We start from the raw sequence: 15,188 nt of genomic DNA, 5'->3' as shown, positions 1-15,188 counted from the left end.
AAATGCAACAACTTTGTTGTTGGAGGTTTGGGATAAGATTTTGCAAATCTACTGACCTTGTGACTGGCCAAGCTGATACACATCTGCTGTTTGAACTGATTGGGAATAATTTCAGGCCACTTTGAGTGTGCGCTTGCAAGCTTCTTGCCTCAACTGGAATCTATAACAACGGGATGGGAACCATTTACATCCTCTCATCCTGGTCGTCAGATTCGGAGGAAGAGCAACGCGGCTTAGTGCTGCCGGATGGACAAGTGGCTCAGCACACAGCCTCCTTGGAGGAAGATGAAGAGGACGAGGAGGAGGATGAGTAGGAGGGCAGGGAGTGATGCCTTGCGAGGCCGGGTGTAGCCAATCCAGCAGCAGGTGATCACATTGCTGACCATCAGGCAAGGGATGCACTCAGCCATGCCAGATTCACTTGAGCTTACACTTCAAACACAGGTGGCCGGCAGATGAAGAGGAAGATAAGGTCAAGATTCTTAACACATCTGTAATGAAATCTGTTTGTTCTTGCCTGTATTCGTTTTGCGCTCATGTATATTACCCTCCCCCACACGGTGTATAGTTTCACTTCCTCTTTCCTGACTAACCTGTATGACTCATTCCTGCAAGCCAGTCAGTGTGTTGAGATGTTAGCTCTGATCTTAGTGATTAAAAGCCAACTTGTTAAAGTCTATGGCCTAGAAATTCAGTTGGGCGCGCCAGCCGCTAGCGCCTTCGGAGGAGTAGATCTCGAGCGCTAGGCGCTTATCGCCCGGGCGCAGCGCAATCTGCGCCTCTCCCCAATTTCAGGGCACATTTAGCGCCAGCGCAAAGTCTTAGCGCGCGCCCTGCTGCGCGCGCACATCATGACGTCATTTAGTAGTGCAACGCCCTTTGTGCGCCCCAAACTGGAACTTCACTCGCGCCGGCCCATTGTGCGCCGGGCGGCCCGAGCGACTGTGAAGTGGAACGGTACACAGGCCAGCCAGGCCGCGGGGAGCGCTAATTAAAGGGCACTTACCCAGCAGTATAAAGGCCAGCCATTTTGCAGCATTCACTCTTGTGCAACGGTTTTTTGGACAGAGACCAAGGAGGAGAGTTTACTGGTTTGGACCAACACTTGGACAGGTATTTTTGGCTCAGGCCAGAGCTTACCAATTATCTTTGCCTTCATTCAGAGCTCAGTGTTTGCCAGCATATAATGGGGGCTGCATTGGGTGGCAACGCTGAATTTCAGCCTTATGCCAGAAGGGCTTACAGACGCCGTGAGAGAGTGGCAGCCCTGGCTAGATGCAGAGGGGGCAACAGGCGTCGCCAACTGAGGCCTTACCCACGCAGGGTATACCGCCAGCAGACCTCCTATCTGACCATGTCTGCCGCGATGTGTGTTAGGAGGCTGCGATTCCGAAGGGAGGTGGTTGCAGACATCTGCCGGCTGCTTCAGAGAGATCTGCAGCCACAGCTGATGCGCAGGACGTCTCTGTCGGTGGCAGTGAAGGTGACGGTGGCTCTCAACTTCTATGCCTCCGGCTCCTTCCAATCCGCTACTGGGGACATCGCTAACATCTCCCAGTTCGCCATGCATTGCTGCATCCGCCAGGTGACCGAAGCCCTTTTCAGAAGGAGACATCAATTCATCTCCTTCCCCATGACCCTGGACAAGCAGCAGCAGTGTGCAGTGGGGTTTGCAAGAATAGCGGGCTTCCCCATGGTGCAGGGCGCCATTGACTGCACGCATGTGGCTTTGCGGGCACCTCTTGAGCATGCCGAGGAGTACCGCAACCGGAAGGGCTACCATTCCCTCAATGTACAGCTGGTGTGTGACCACAGGCAGCGCATCCTAGCTGTCAATGCCCGCTTTCCAGGCAGCAGCCATGATGCCTTTATCCTGCGACAGACAACTGTGGCTGACATGTTCCAGGCACGGCCTCCCCCAAGAGGATGGCTTATCGGGGACAAAGGCTATCCTTTGTGTACCTGGCTCATGACCCCGCTCCCCGCGCCCACGACCCCTGCTGAAGAGGCATACAACGAGAGCCATCAAGCGATGAGGATCCTCATAGAACAAACAATCGGCGTGCTCAAGCAACAGTTCCGCTGTCTCGATCGCTCCGGGGGAGCCCTCCAGTATTCGCAGGATCGAGTCTCCCAATTCGTCGTCGTTTGCTGCATGCTGCACAACCTGGCTATCCGCAGGACTCAGGCACTGCCACCTCACATTGGACCACCACCTCAGGAGGAGGAGCAGGAGGAGCATGAGGACGACGAGGACGAGGAGTACCAGCCCAGGAGGGACGCACAAGGTCCAAGGGCCGCCCGTCGGTGGCTTATTGAACGTCACTTCTAGGCCCCCTGTCAGGGAATGGCTTGTGCCAATGATAGAACATGATTGCAGCCGCTCCGCAAGCCCTCAGCCGGTTAAGGCAACAAACACTTCAAAGATCAAACATGGACAATGTGAATAAATAAAATGCTTTATTGTACAAACTCTGGGCCCTTCCCACATGAAAGCCAAAAACAGACGAAACCCCCAAAAAACACTCAAACACATTACTCGCTCCCACATCCTGGAGAGGATTAACAAAATAGGGCAACTAAAATGGCCGTCATTCTCGGCCTTCGTCAAAAACAAACATCACATCATCGGCCTTCAAAAAACAAACATCCAATTCTCGGCCTCAAGAAACAAACACAAATGGCCACACATTCGACTATTTGGCCCGCTAGGGCGATGCCTTGGCCATCTTTGGGTGGCCCCTGCCCGCCCTGCTGCTCCGCCTCAAAGTAAGGCCATTGGCTGCTGCAAGGCTGGGGGCAGGCTCCTGAGGGGTACATGTCGTGACGGCAGATGCCCTTGGGGGTCGGCCTAGTCAAGGTCTGGCCGTCGAGCGGGCGGCTGTTGATTGCTGCAGCTGTGGCTGGCCAGCATCAGTCGCTGCAGCAGCTCCTGGCAGCTCCACTGGGGGACTGGCAGCGGCGGCTGGAGGAATGGCGGCAAGCTGGCGGATGGCAAGCGCTCGCTGGTCGCCTGAGACACTAGCACTCGCCCGGGCCAGCACTGCAGCATGCGCACCAATCTGCCGAGGGACAGACCGCTGTGCTGCTGCAGCGCGCCGGGTGCCCTGGCGATGCCTGGCTGACACAGCGAGTGTGGCAGTGAGTGCCCGTGTTGACCTGTTCACTGACCGCATCAGAGCAGCCAGTGACTGGACGGCACCACTGATCACCTGGCCAGTCGCTGACAGATCTGCCCGGTATTCCGCCCGACTGGTGGCCTCTGAGGGCCGGAACTCGGCCACACTCCGAGAGAGGGAATCGATGGACTCAGGCAACCGTGCCACTGCCGCCATGAGCTCCGTGTGCCGGCGCTCCGAGTCCACGGACAAGTCTTCAAGGCGTTCCATCGCCTCGGCGAAGAGCATCTCCTGACTGGAGGCCGGACTCTCCCTCTGGGGAGAGGGCCGCCGAGCTGGCCGACCCTTCCTGCGTTGCTGGAGGCCGCTGGGCCCAGCAATTGGACTCCCCTCCGACGCATCCCCCCTCTGGGGAGAAGGCCGCCGAGCTTCCACCCCCCTCCCGCCTTTCTGCAGCACGCAGGTCCCAGGAGCTCCCCTCCCCTTCGACACTTCCACCACGCTGCCTTCCAGGGAAGACGTGTCCCCTACATTGGCCTGGGTGGCCGCGGCTGAGGGTTCCCCTGATGGGCCGCCTTCCTCTTGCTCCTCCTCCTGCTCCTCCTCGGAGGGTCTGTCACTGGCAAGTTGAGGGACCTCCTCTTGACCATCTGAAAGCAGGAAGGCACAAGAGTAGCTTTAGAGTGAGGAGAGGGCGTCAGTGCGGGATGCATGAGTGGTGGCATTCAGCGCATTGGTCGGACAGTGGCAAAGGATGTAGATCTGATGCGCAAGTGGGACGAGAGAGGTGCAAAAGGTGATGTCCTTACCATTGCTGCCCAGAACAGGGTCGGCATCTCCACATGCAACAGGCCCAATCACCCGGCCACCCATGAGGCGCTCCACGCGATGTTGCAGATCGGTGAGTGGCTGGATATGGGGTCGGCCTCCCCCGGTCGCAGTCCGGCTCTTGCGATTATTCGCCAGCTTGGCCTGCAAGAGAAAGGACGGCCTCTAAGTACAGTGTGTCGCCGTGATCTTGTGTGCACTGCCTCCCATGGTGGAATAGCCTGGCCAGTGTGTTGCCATGATCTGGTGTGCACTGCCTCCCATGGTGGAATAGCCTGGCCAGTGTGTCACCATGATCTGGTGTGCACTGCCTCCCATGGTGGAAGAGCCTGGCCAGTGTGTCGCCATGATCTGGTGTGCACTGCCTCCCATGGTGGAATAGCCTGGCCAGTGTGTCGCCATGATCTGGTGTGCAATGCCTCCCGTGGTGGAATAGCTTGGCCAGTGTGTCGCCATGATCTGGTGTGCAATGTCTCCCATGGTGGAATAGCTTGGCCAGTGTGTTAAGTGCAGAATGTGCAATTGATGCTCATGCCTGTCCCATAGCTGCTGGATGAAGGCTGGCCATTAGAGCTTTCAGGTCCCTTTGCCCATAATGTGAGGTGCACATGCAAGGATGAGGAGGTCATTGGAAAGGGTACTCACCCTGACAATGCGTGTGAGGTCATTTAACTTTTTGCGGCATTGGGCACCGGTCCTGGGGACGTCGCTGTTGGCTGACAGCTTGGTGGCGACATGCCTCCAGGCTCTCCTGTAGACGCGGACCGTCGCCTTCTTGCCATTGTCCGGGTACAAAACATGGCGCCTCTTCTCCACAGCAGCAACCAGCACACTCAGATCACGCTCTGAGAAGCGCTGCGCACGTTCACGGGCCTTCTCCATGTCTTCAGGCGCTATTTGGGTCCAGCAGCAGTGTTCAGGCCTAGCTGGAGGGCTCCACTATCCAGGGCGTGGCAGCAGACACAGTCGACCCTTCCCCCTTAAGAGCTGACCGGCGCCAGGGTGTCTGCTGTCAATCATGAGATGGCCGCACCTGCGCTGCGCCCGGCCTCGGCGCTATCGATCACCACCTCCAGCTTAGCGCCCAAAGAGAGGCGTCTGGCAGCAGTTTTAGCGCTCGCCCGAACTCGTAGGGCGAAGCTAATGAATATCGGAGAAGTGGCATCGATTTGGCGGCCGCCGCAAACTTTAGCGGACGCCCCACTTTAGCGCCCCAAAAGTGGCATCAATGAATTTCTAGGCCTATAACTTCTAGTTTTGTGGTTATTGAAGGCACATCAATTTTAATCACTAAAGAATATTGGATGGATCTGTAGTGTATGTACCCGTCTACCCTTAAGGAAATTATTGTATGTAACCGTTCACCTTTAAGGGAACTACTTTAAGTGTGGCACTACTTGTTTGGCTTCTGTATACTGTAATACCGACAGTGACCACACCAGTATATAAGTGTTGTGACAGGATAACTGGGGCAGATTCGCCCTGACCTCTGAATAGTAAAGACCTGTTTGTTTGTACTTCAAAAGTCTGTGTATTTATTTACTGCACAACCCACAGACTTTACAGTGGCGACGAGTCTGATCGTACCCTGCGGCAAGAATAGCAAAGTAACAAAGAGCGTCGAAGAGAGGCAACCGCCCTCGTCGTGCTACCAAAAGAAAACACAAGGCTACAACAACAGAAAGTGTGGTACTTTACAGAAGCTGGAAGGCTAGCAACAAAAGCTTCATCAGCAACAGGCACTGATTACCCTGCTACCACGGTGTGGAGTGAGCCGACCAGCAAGAAACAAGGCGGCCGAAGAGACTGTGAGTACATAGATACATAGATAGATACATAGAAGATAGGAGCAGGAGTAGGCCATTCGGCCCTTCGTGCCTGCTCCGCCATTCAATGAGATCATGGCTGATCCTTTAATTCAGTATCCCGTCCCCGCCTTCTCTCCGTAACCCTTAACCCCTTTTGCCCGTAGAAATATATCTAATTCCCTCTTAAATATATTTAATGAGCTGGCGTACACTGCCCTCTGTGGCAATGAGTTCCACAGGTTCACCACTCTCTGAGTGAAGAAATTCCCCCTCATCTCTGTCCTAAATGGTTTAGCCCTTATCCTTAAATTATGTCCTCTAGTTCTGTTCTCACCCGCCAAGGGAAACATTCCTTCTGCATCCAGTCTGTCTAGACCTGTCAGAATTTTATACACTTCTATGAGGTCCCCTCTCAATCTTCTAAACTCCAGTGTGTACATCCCTAAACTACATAGTCTCTCCTCATAGGTCATTCCCGCCATTCCTGGTATCAGCCTGGTGAATCGCCGCTGCACCCCCTCCATGGCAAGAACATCCTTCCTCAGATGAGGCGACCAAAACTGTACACAGTACTCGAGGTGTGGTCTCACCAGTGCCCTGTACAGCTGCAGCAAGGTATCCCTGTTCCTGTATTCTAACCCTTTTGCTATGAAGGCCAGCATACCGTTTGCCTTCTTGACCGCCTGTTGCACCTGCATGCTCGCCTTCAGTGACTGGTGTACAAGAACACCCAGGTCTCTCTGTACTTCCCCCTCTCCCAATCTATTGCCATTTAAATAATAATTTGCCCTCCCGTTCCTGCACCCAAGGTGGATAACTTCGCACTTGTCCACATTATAGTGCATCTGCCATTTATCCGCCCAATCGCCCAGTCTGTCCAAATCGCTCTGGAGCTTCCTGGTCTCTTCCTCTGAGCCCACCCCCCCTCCTAGTTTAGTGTCGTCTGCAAATTTGGAAATGCTGCATCCGACTCCCTGATCCAGGTCATTAATGTAAATTGTGAACAGCTGGGGGCCCAGGACAGATCCCTGTGGTACCCCACTTGTTACTGCCTGCCATTCAGAAAATGAGCCGTTTATTCCAACTCTCTGTTTTCTATCTGACAGCCAGTTCCCTATCCACGCCAATACTTTCCCCTTTATCCCATGAGCCTCAATTTTCCATGCTAATCTTTTATGTGGGACCTTATCGAAGGCCTTTTGGAAGTCCAGGTACACCACATCTACTGGCTCTCCCCCATCTATTCTACCAGTTACTCCCTCAAAAAATTCCAATAGATTAGTCAAGCACGATTTACCCTTTGTAAATCCATGTTGACTCTGTCCTATCCTGTCCCCATTTGCTAAGTGCTCCGCTATTTCATCCTTAATGATGGACTCCAGCATTTTGCCCACAACTGATGTAAGGCTTACAGGTCTGTAATTACCTGCTTTTTCCCTACCCCCCTTTTTGAATAGTGGGGTAACGTTAGCTACCCTCCAATCCATGGGCACTGTTCCCGAGTCTAATGAATTCTGAAAAATCATCCTTAGTGCATCCGCTATCTCTAGGGCCACCTCCTTCAGTACCCTAGGATGCATGTTATCAGGCCCTGGGGATTTGTCCACCTTCAATCCCTTTAGCTTCCTTAACACCATATCCTTAGAGATATTGATTTGCGTCAGTTCCTCCTTTGCCAATGTCCCTATTTTTCCCGATATCCCAGGGAGGTTTTTTGTGCCTTCCTTCGTAAAGACTGACCCAAAGTATGCATTTAGTTGATCTGCCATTTCCTTATTTCCCATTATATATTCCCCCGTATCTGACTGCAATGGACCAACTTTGGTTTTCACCAGTCTTTTCCTTTTGATATACTTATAAAAGCTTTTGGAGTTAGTTTTTATATTTTCCGCCAGCTTGTTTTCGTAAGCTATTTTGCCCCTCTTGATTATGCCCTTTGCCCTCCTTTGCTCTATCTTAAACTGTTCCCAATCTTCCGCTCTGGCGCTTTTTTTGGCTATTTTATACGCCCTATCTTTGGATTTTATGCTGTCTCTAATTTCCCCTGTTATCCACGGTTGAGTCACCTTTTTAGATTTCCTTTTATGCCAGATTGGTATAAACAATTTTTGCAATTTTGTCATTCTATCTTTAAATGTTTGCCATTGTTTATCTACCTCCAGTCCTCCCAGGAACGTTGTCCAATCAGACCTACTCAGTTCCCGTCTCATGGCATCATAATTCCCCTTGTTTAAATTCAGGACCTTAGTCTCTGAGTCAATTTCTTCGCTCTCCATTTCGAGTGAGAAATCGATCATGTTATGATCGCTCTGACCCAAGGGTCCCCGTACAACAAGATTACTGATTAGTCCCTTCTCATTGCACAGTACCCAGTCCAATATAGCCTGTTCCCGAGTTGGTTCCTCGACATATTGATCCAGATAACCATCCCTTAAACACTCAAGGAATTCCTCCTCCTCATTATTTTTACTGATTAGGCTAGTCCAATCTATATGTAAGTTAAAGTCACCTATGATGACAGCTGTGCTCTTATTGCACGCTTCTCTAATTTCCCTCGTGATGCCCTCCCTAACCTCTATTTTACTATTTGGAGGCCTATATACCACTCCTATTAATGTTTTTCGCCCCTCGCTATTTCTTAGCTCCACCCATATAGATTCTGTATTAACTGAGTTAATATCCTTCCTTTCAATTGCATTTATCCCCTTTTTTACTAGCAATGCTACCCCTCCTCCCTTTCTTTTTTGTCGATCCTTCCTAAATACTGAATACCCCTGTATGTTAAGCTCCCAGCCCTGCTCACCCTGCAACCATGTTTCCGTAATCCCAATTAGATCATAATTATTAACCTCTATTTCCACAGCTAATTCATCTACCTTGTTCCTGATGCTTCTCGCATTAAGGTATAAAACCCTCAGGCTTTTTTTATGCTCACATTTTTTATGAATTAGTTTGGCCCTTTGTTTTTTGTTCCTCACCCTTTTACCATTTATTTCTGTCTGCCTTTCAGGGGAAGGGGTAGAAGTATCCGGAGGAGAAGGGCAGAGCACTCGACCTCAGTCGAGGGGGAGCTGTACCGGCCAAAAGTCGGGTCCAACGGCGTCGGGTGACAGCCGGACCGCGATCGGCGGGAAAAATCCGGGCAGCGACCGCAGCCACAAAGCGCTGAACCTGCGAGTAGGCGCGGGAGGAGAAACCCAGCCGCAGCCGGGGAGGGAAACACTGGTCTGCGAGAGGGCTGTGGAGGCGAACGGGAACTGTGCGGGTGAGAGCCGGGTGCGGAGTGAGAGACTGCGAGGAGCCAGTCCAGCGGCTGAGCTGTTCTCCACCAACGGGGTACTCAGAGCCGGCAAAACCGAACGTGCGGGAGTGGGAGAGCGAACAGGAGCCGAGAACGGGGAGAGAGACTGCGCGAGAGCCAGTCCAGCGGCTGAACTGTTCTCCACCTACGGAGTACCCAGAGCCGGTAGAACCGAACGTGCGGGAGAGGGAGAGACAGAGCCGAGCACGGGGAGAGAGAGACTGCGCGAGAGCCAGTCCAGCGGCTGAACTGTCCTCCGTTAACGGGGTGTACCCAGCGCCGGTAGAGCCGTGCGGGCGGGAGGAAAAGACAGAGCCGAGTAAGGGGAGCTGTGCGAGAGCCAGCCCAGCGGCTGAACCTGTCCGCTGCGGGGAAAGCGTACCCCTTCCACCAGGAAGAAACGCGGGAAGCCGCCATTAGGTGGAGGAGCTGACAGAAGCGGGAAACCGCCATTGAAGTGGGCGGGGAGAGAAAGGAAGAGCGGGAAACCGCCAAATTCGCGGGAAAAGCCGCCATCTTAGAAAAAAAAATACATAAGAATTTAAAGAAATATTTGTGTTGTACCCAAAGAAAGGAAGATGCCTAAGCGTGGGGACAGCAACGATTTTAACTCCGAAATAGAAGACTGGCCCACGTACGTGGAATGTATTGAGATACATTGTAAGGCTAACAAAATAGCTAAGGAGGAAAAAGCTGTAACCTTACTTAACATGATGGGTGCGAAAACATTCGGGTTGTTGAAACATCTTCTCTCTCCAGCTAAACCGGCGGATCAGACTTTCGAGGATATAGTAGCGGTGCTGAAGGATCACTTGAACCCCACACCGTTGAAGCTGGCTGAACGATTCAGATTCTATGCGAGAACGCAGAAGAAAGACGAAAGCAACGCGGAATACTTGGTCGAACTGCGGAGGCTAGCGAAACACTGCCAGTTCGGAGGGAATCTGACAGAGGCACTGCGAGACAAGTTCGTATGTGGATTGTCCAAAGAAGGGACGCAAAAGCGACTACTGGAAGAGAACAACCTCACACTTGACAGGGCTGTCCTTATAGCCGCATCATACGAAGCCGCAGCAAAAGGAACGGCGGTAATGCAGCGGAAGGCGGTGGCACTAGGGGTGGACCACATCACCTCGAGGACTACGAAATGCTATCGTTGTGGGAAGACAACACACGACCAGAAGCGTTGCTGGGGTAAAAACCAAGAATGCCGGAAATGTGGCAAGATCGGGCACATAGCTAAAGTGTGCCGGTCAGGAACGACGTACAACAATAACGAGTCCTCACAAAAATGGTACAGAAAGGTACAAAAGGCGACTAGGAAGAGTCTGAAGGAACAGAAGTCGGACTCACACTCCAAATGCAAAGGACTGGACAGTCTGAGAATCCACAACGTGAGCAATGAAGCTGACCGACAAACTATCTGGATAACGCTACAGATTGCAAAGGTCCAAGTAAAAATGGAAGTGGACACCGGATCGGCGTTGACGGTCATGAATAAGCATGACTATAAGAAATTTTTCAAGCATATTCCACTACGGGATACGGAACTAGTACTACAGACATACACGGGGCACAAAGTATTCCCCATCGGAATGATAGAAGTCAAGGTGAGATACAAGGATAAAGATCATCACCGGTTGGACCTGTATGTATTGCCTGAGGGAGGACCACCACTCCTGGGACGGGAGTGGATCCGAAAAATAAAATTGGACTGGCAGTCCCTAAACACCATGACGGTGGATTCCGAAAAAGAGGATGTCAAACCTGAACGGTTGTCCAGAATATTGGACGAAGCTAAGGAGGTATTCCAGCAAGGACTGGGAACGCTGCGAGGTATTAAAGCAAAGGTTAAGATTGCAGAAAATGCAAGCCCAAAGTTTTTTAAGGCCAGATCAGTTCCTTACGCAATACGACCAGCGGTGGAGGCAGAACTGGAAGAACTTGAACGATCAGGGGTTCTGTCAAAAGTGGACTGGAGTGAGTGGGCCACGCCCATTGTTCCCGTCATGAAGTCCTCACCGAGTAATAAGCCTGGGGGACCGGGGAAGGTCCGTATCTGCGGAGATTTCAAGATTACTGTGAATCCGGTGCTTCACACGGTACAATACCCGCTTCCGCGGATTGAAGATATCTTTGCTTCGTTGGCTGGAGGGAAACATTTCACGAAAATAGATCTGGCTCAAGCATATCTACAGATGGAGGTCGAGGAAGAGTCACGCCAGTACCTCACCATCAACACTCACAGAGGCTTGTATCGCTACAATAGACTGGTCTTTGGGGTAGCTTCGGCGCCAGCAATTTGGCAGAGGGCCATGGAACAGGTGTTACAAGGAATTCCAAGCACGCAGTGCTACTTAGATGACATTTTAATCACGGGAAAAGATGAGGAAGAACACCTCACGAATTTGAAACTGGTACTCACCAGGTTGAAGGAGTATGGCCTTCGGGTTAATCGCAAGAAGTGTGAGTTCTTCCAAAAACGGATCTCATACTGCAGTCATGTCATTGACCGAGGGGGACTACATAAGTCACCCGAAAAGATAGAAGCGGTTGTGAAGGCCCCCGCCCCAGGAAACGTATCACAGTTAAGATCATTCTTGGGGTTGATTAATTACTATCACAAGCTTCTGCCAAATTTATCCACGGTACTGCATCCGCTGAATGACCTGTTGCGGAAAGAAACACCATGGAAGTGGAGTGAGGAATGCAAAAAGGCTTTTCGCAGAAGCAAGGAGTTGATTACCTCCGAAGAAGTGTTGGCTCATTTCAACCCAGCATTACCCCTTCGTCTAGCTTGCGATGCTTCCCCGTACGGAATTGGGGCAGTACTCTCGCATAGGCTACCAAATGGCTCGGAAAGGCCAGTGGCTTTCGCGTCCCGATCATTGACACCCGCGGAGCAAAATTACGCACAAATAGATAGGGAGGCCCTCAGTCTTGTGTGGGGCATGAAGAAATTCAACCATTACCTACAATGTAAAAAGTTCACATTGCTGACAGACCACCAGCCGTTGGTGTCCATATTCAACCCAAATAAGGCCGTTTCCACCATGACAGCACAAAGGTTACAAAGGTGGTCCGTGTTACTTGGGGCACACCAATACGAAATTGAGTACAAAAGGTCTAAACAGCATGGGAATGCTGATGGGTTGTCATGCTTGCCATTGCCGATGGTAGAAGAAGCGAGTATAGTGGATCCAGTAGAGTTGTTCCACTCATCCATAGTGGAGTGTCTACCGATAACAAACTCAATGATTGAGAATGAGACAAGGAATGACCCGACTCTTTCACGAGTCTATGATGTAACGGTGGAGGGATGGCCAGCACAGAGCGAACCAACACTGCAAGCATTTGCACAGAGGAAAGAACAACTGTCAGTGTGTCGAGGGACCCTGATGTGTGGATCTAGAGTGGTGATTCCACCCAAACTCCAAAAGAAGGTGCTAAAGGAGCTGCACGAAGGACATCTGGGGGGAGTAAAGATGAAAAATCTAGCAAGAGCGTTTGTGTGGTGGCCAGGCATTGATAGAGACATAGAGGAGATCACGAAGAACTGCCTAGGATGTCAGAGGGTTCAGAATGCGCCACCACAGGCTCCTCTGCACCCATGGGAGTGGCCCTCATCTCCCTGGCAAAGAGTACACATCGACTTTGCTGGTCCATTTATGGACTCGATGTTCCTAATAGCGGTAGATGCCCACTCCAAGTGGCCAGAAGTAATTAAGATGACCACCACCACGACGGAAAAAACCATCACGGTGTTAAGGACTATGTTTGCTCGGAATGGCCTGCCAGAACAGATCTGTTCTGACAATGGACCGCAATTTGTATCTGAGGAATTTAAGAAATTCTTAAAGAGCAACGGGGTTAAACATTACACGTCAGCCCCATACCATCCCACCTCCAATGGATTGGCTGAAAGGTTTGTCCAGACCTTCAAGAAGGCCGTAAAGGCCATGAGTAATGAAGACATAAGTTTACAGCATAAGGTGGATAGTTTTTTGTTGGCATACCGAAATGCAACCCATGCGGTCACGAATCAAACTCCCGCGATGATGTTTTGTAATAGACGCCTACGATGTCGGCTGGATTTACTCAAACCAAACGTCAGAAGGGACGTAGAGAACCGGCAATTCCAGGCATGAACGAAAGGGCCACTAGATCCTTCCAGACCGGTCAACGAGTTTTGGCCCGGGACTATCGTACTGAGAAATGGCAGCCTGGAACGATTGGAAAAAGGCTAGGCCCGTTGATGTACACTGTGGACATTGGAGACAATATAATAAGGCGCCATGTTGACCAGATCATAGGGTCCGCCACAAATGGGCCCCTGACTTCACCACCTTACCCGGATAAGGTTGAGACTGAGTTACCCAGAACACCTACGTCCGATCTGGTAGTTCTGGAGTCAGAGGAACCTGACACTGTGCTTCGAGCCGATTCAACTTTACCAGAAACACCTACTAGCCCGCTTGGAATGACGACACCACTGCGGCGTTACCCGGACAGAATCCGGAAACCTCCCGAAAGACTGAATCTATGAACTGTCTTAAATAAATCTGTATATATATATGTGATAATGTATGTCCACCATGGACTCAGTATGTTGAAAGCTAAAAAGGGAGGATTGTAGTGTATGTACCCGTCTACCCTTAAGGAAATTATTGTATGTAACCGTTCACCTTTAAGGGAACTACTTTAAGTGTGGCACTACTTGTTTGGCTTCTGTATACTGTAATACCGACAGTGACCACACCAGTATATAAGTGTTGTGACAGGATAACTGGGGCAGATTCGCCCTGACCTCTGAATATTAAAGACCTGTTTGTTTGTACTTCAAAAGTCTGTGTATTTATTTACTGCACAACCCACAGACTTTACAGGGTCGACTCCTAAAACCAGAGCGTCTGGACTTGGATCCACATTCTGCTGAAGCATCAAATCAATTTGGACACTGGCTCAAATGCTTCGAACTCTTCGCGAGGGCCTCATCCGCTAGCGAGGTAGATAAACTGAGTCTACTGACTACTCGCGTTAATCATCGGATTTATTCGTTCATCCGGGACGCCACCTCTTACACGGAGGCCATCACTATCATGAAGGCCCAATACCAGAGGCCAGTAAACGAAGTGTACGCCAGACATCTGCTGGCTACACGCAGGCAGCGACCAGAGGAATCAATGGACGATTTCTTACAGGGCCTAAAGGACTTGGTCCGGGACTGTAACTGCAAGGCCGTGACGGCCAACGTGTACTCTGACGAATTGGTCCGCGGTTCCTTCATCACGGGCCTCAAATCGAATTATATCCGGCAGAGACTGCTGGAGAAGGAGGTCCTGGACTTAAAAAAGGCAGTGGCCACTGCGCGATCGCTGGACGTGGCCCAGAAAAACTCTGACTCTTATTCTTCCAGCCATGCGGCCCTCACCGCCTCGTGCACGCCGAGCGGGCCGCCATCTTGGAATCAGTCATCTTCCCCATCCAGGTCTCAGACCAGCTCTACACCGCCGGAGTCCCCACACAGAAGTTCACCCAGGACTCCTACTACAGCGGCAATGTCTCGAGGCCCGAAATGCTACTTCTGCGGCCAGGCCAAGCACCCCAGACAACGATGCCCAGCGAAGGACGCTACATGCTTCAAATGTAAGAAAAAGGGGCATTTTAGCAAAGTCTGCAGGGGGAATCCGATTTCCAACTCCGTCACCGCCTCGTGCGTGCCGTGCGGGCCACCATCTTGGGATCCGCCATCTTTTCCCGACTCAACGGCCGCCCAGGGCCCAACAGTGGCTTCGATCACGGTGGATCAATCCAGGCCACACCCGTTGACAAAATCCATGATGGACATACAGGTAAACGGGAATTTAACGAAATTTTTAATTGACTGTGGGAGTACCGAGAGTTTTATCCACCCTAGCCTGGTACGGCAGCACTCATTAACGGTAACCCCTACACGGAGCAGAATTGCTATGGCTGCTAAGCCCCACACTTCGGACATTTTGGGCTACTGTGTGGTAACACTGACTGTAAAAGGCACGGACTACAAGGATTTTAAACTCCTCGTGATGCCAGAACTCTGTGTTAATGTAATCTTGGGCCTGGACTTCCAGTGCCACCACAAAAGTGTCACGC

This window comes from Somniosus microcephalus, chromosome 22, assembly GCF_052327205.1.
Source record: "Somniosus microcephalus isolate GS21.2 chromosome 22, FLI_Smic_1.0, whole genome shotgun sequence".
Taxonomy (NCBI): Eukaryota; Metazoa; Chordata; class Chondrichthyes; order Squaliformes; family Somniosidae; genus Somniosus; species Somniosus microcephalus.
Note: the sequence above shows the minus strand (reverse complement) of the source record.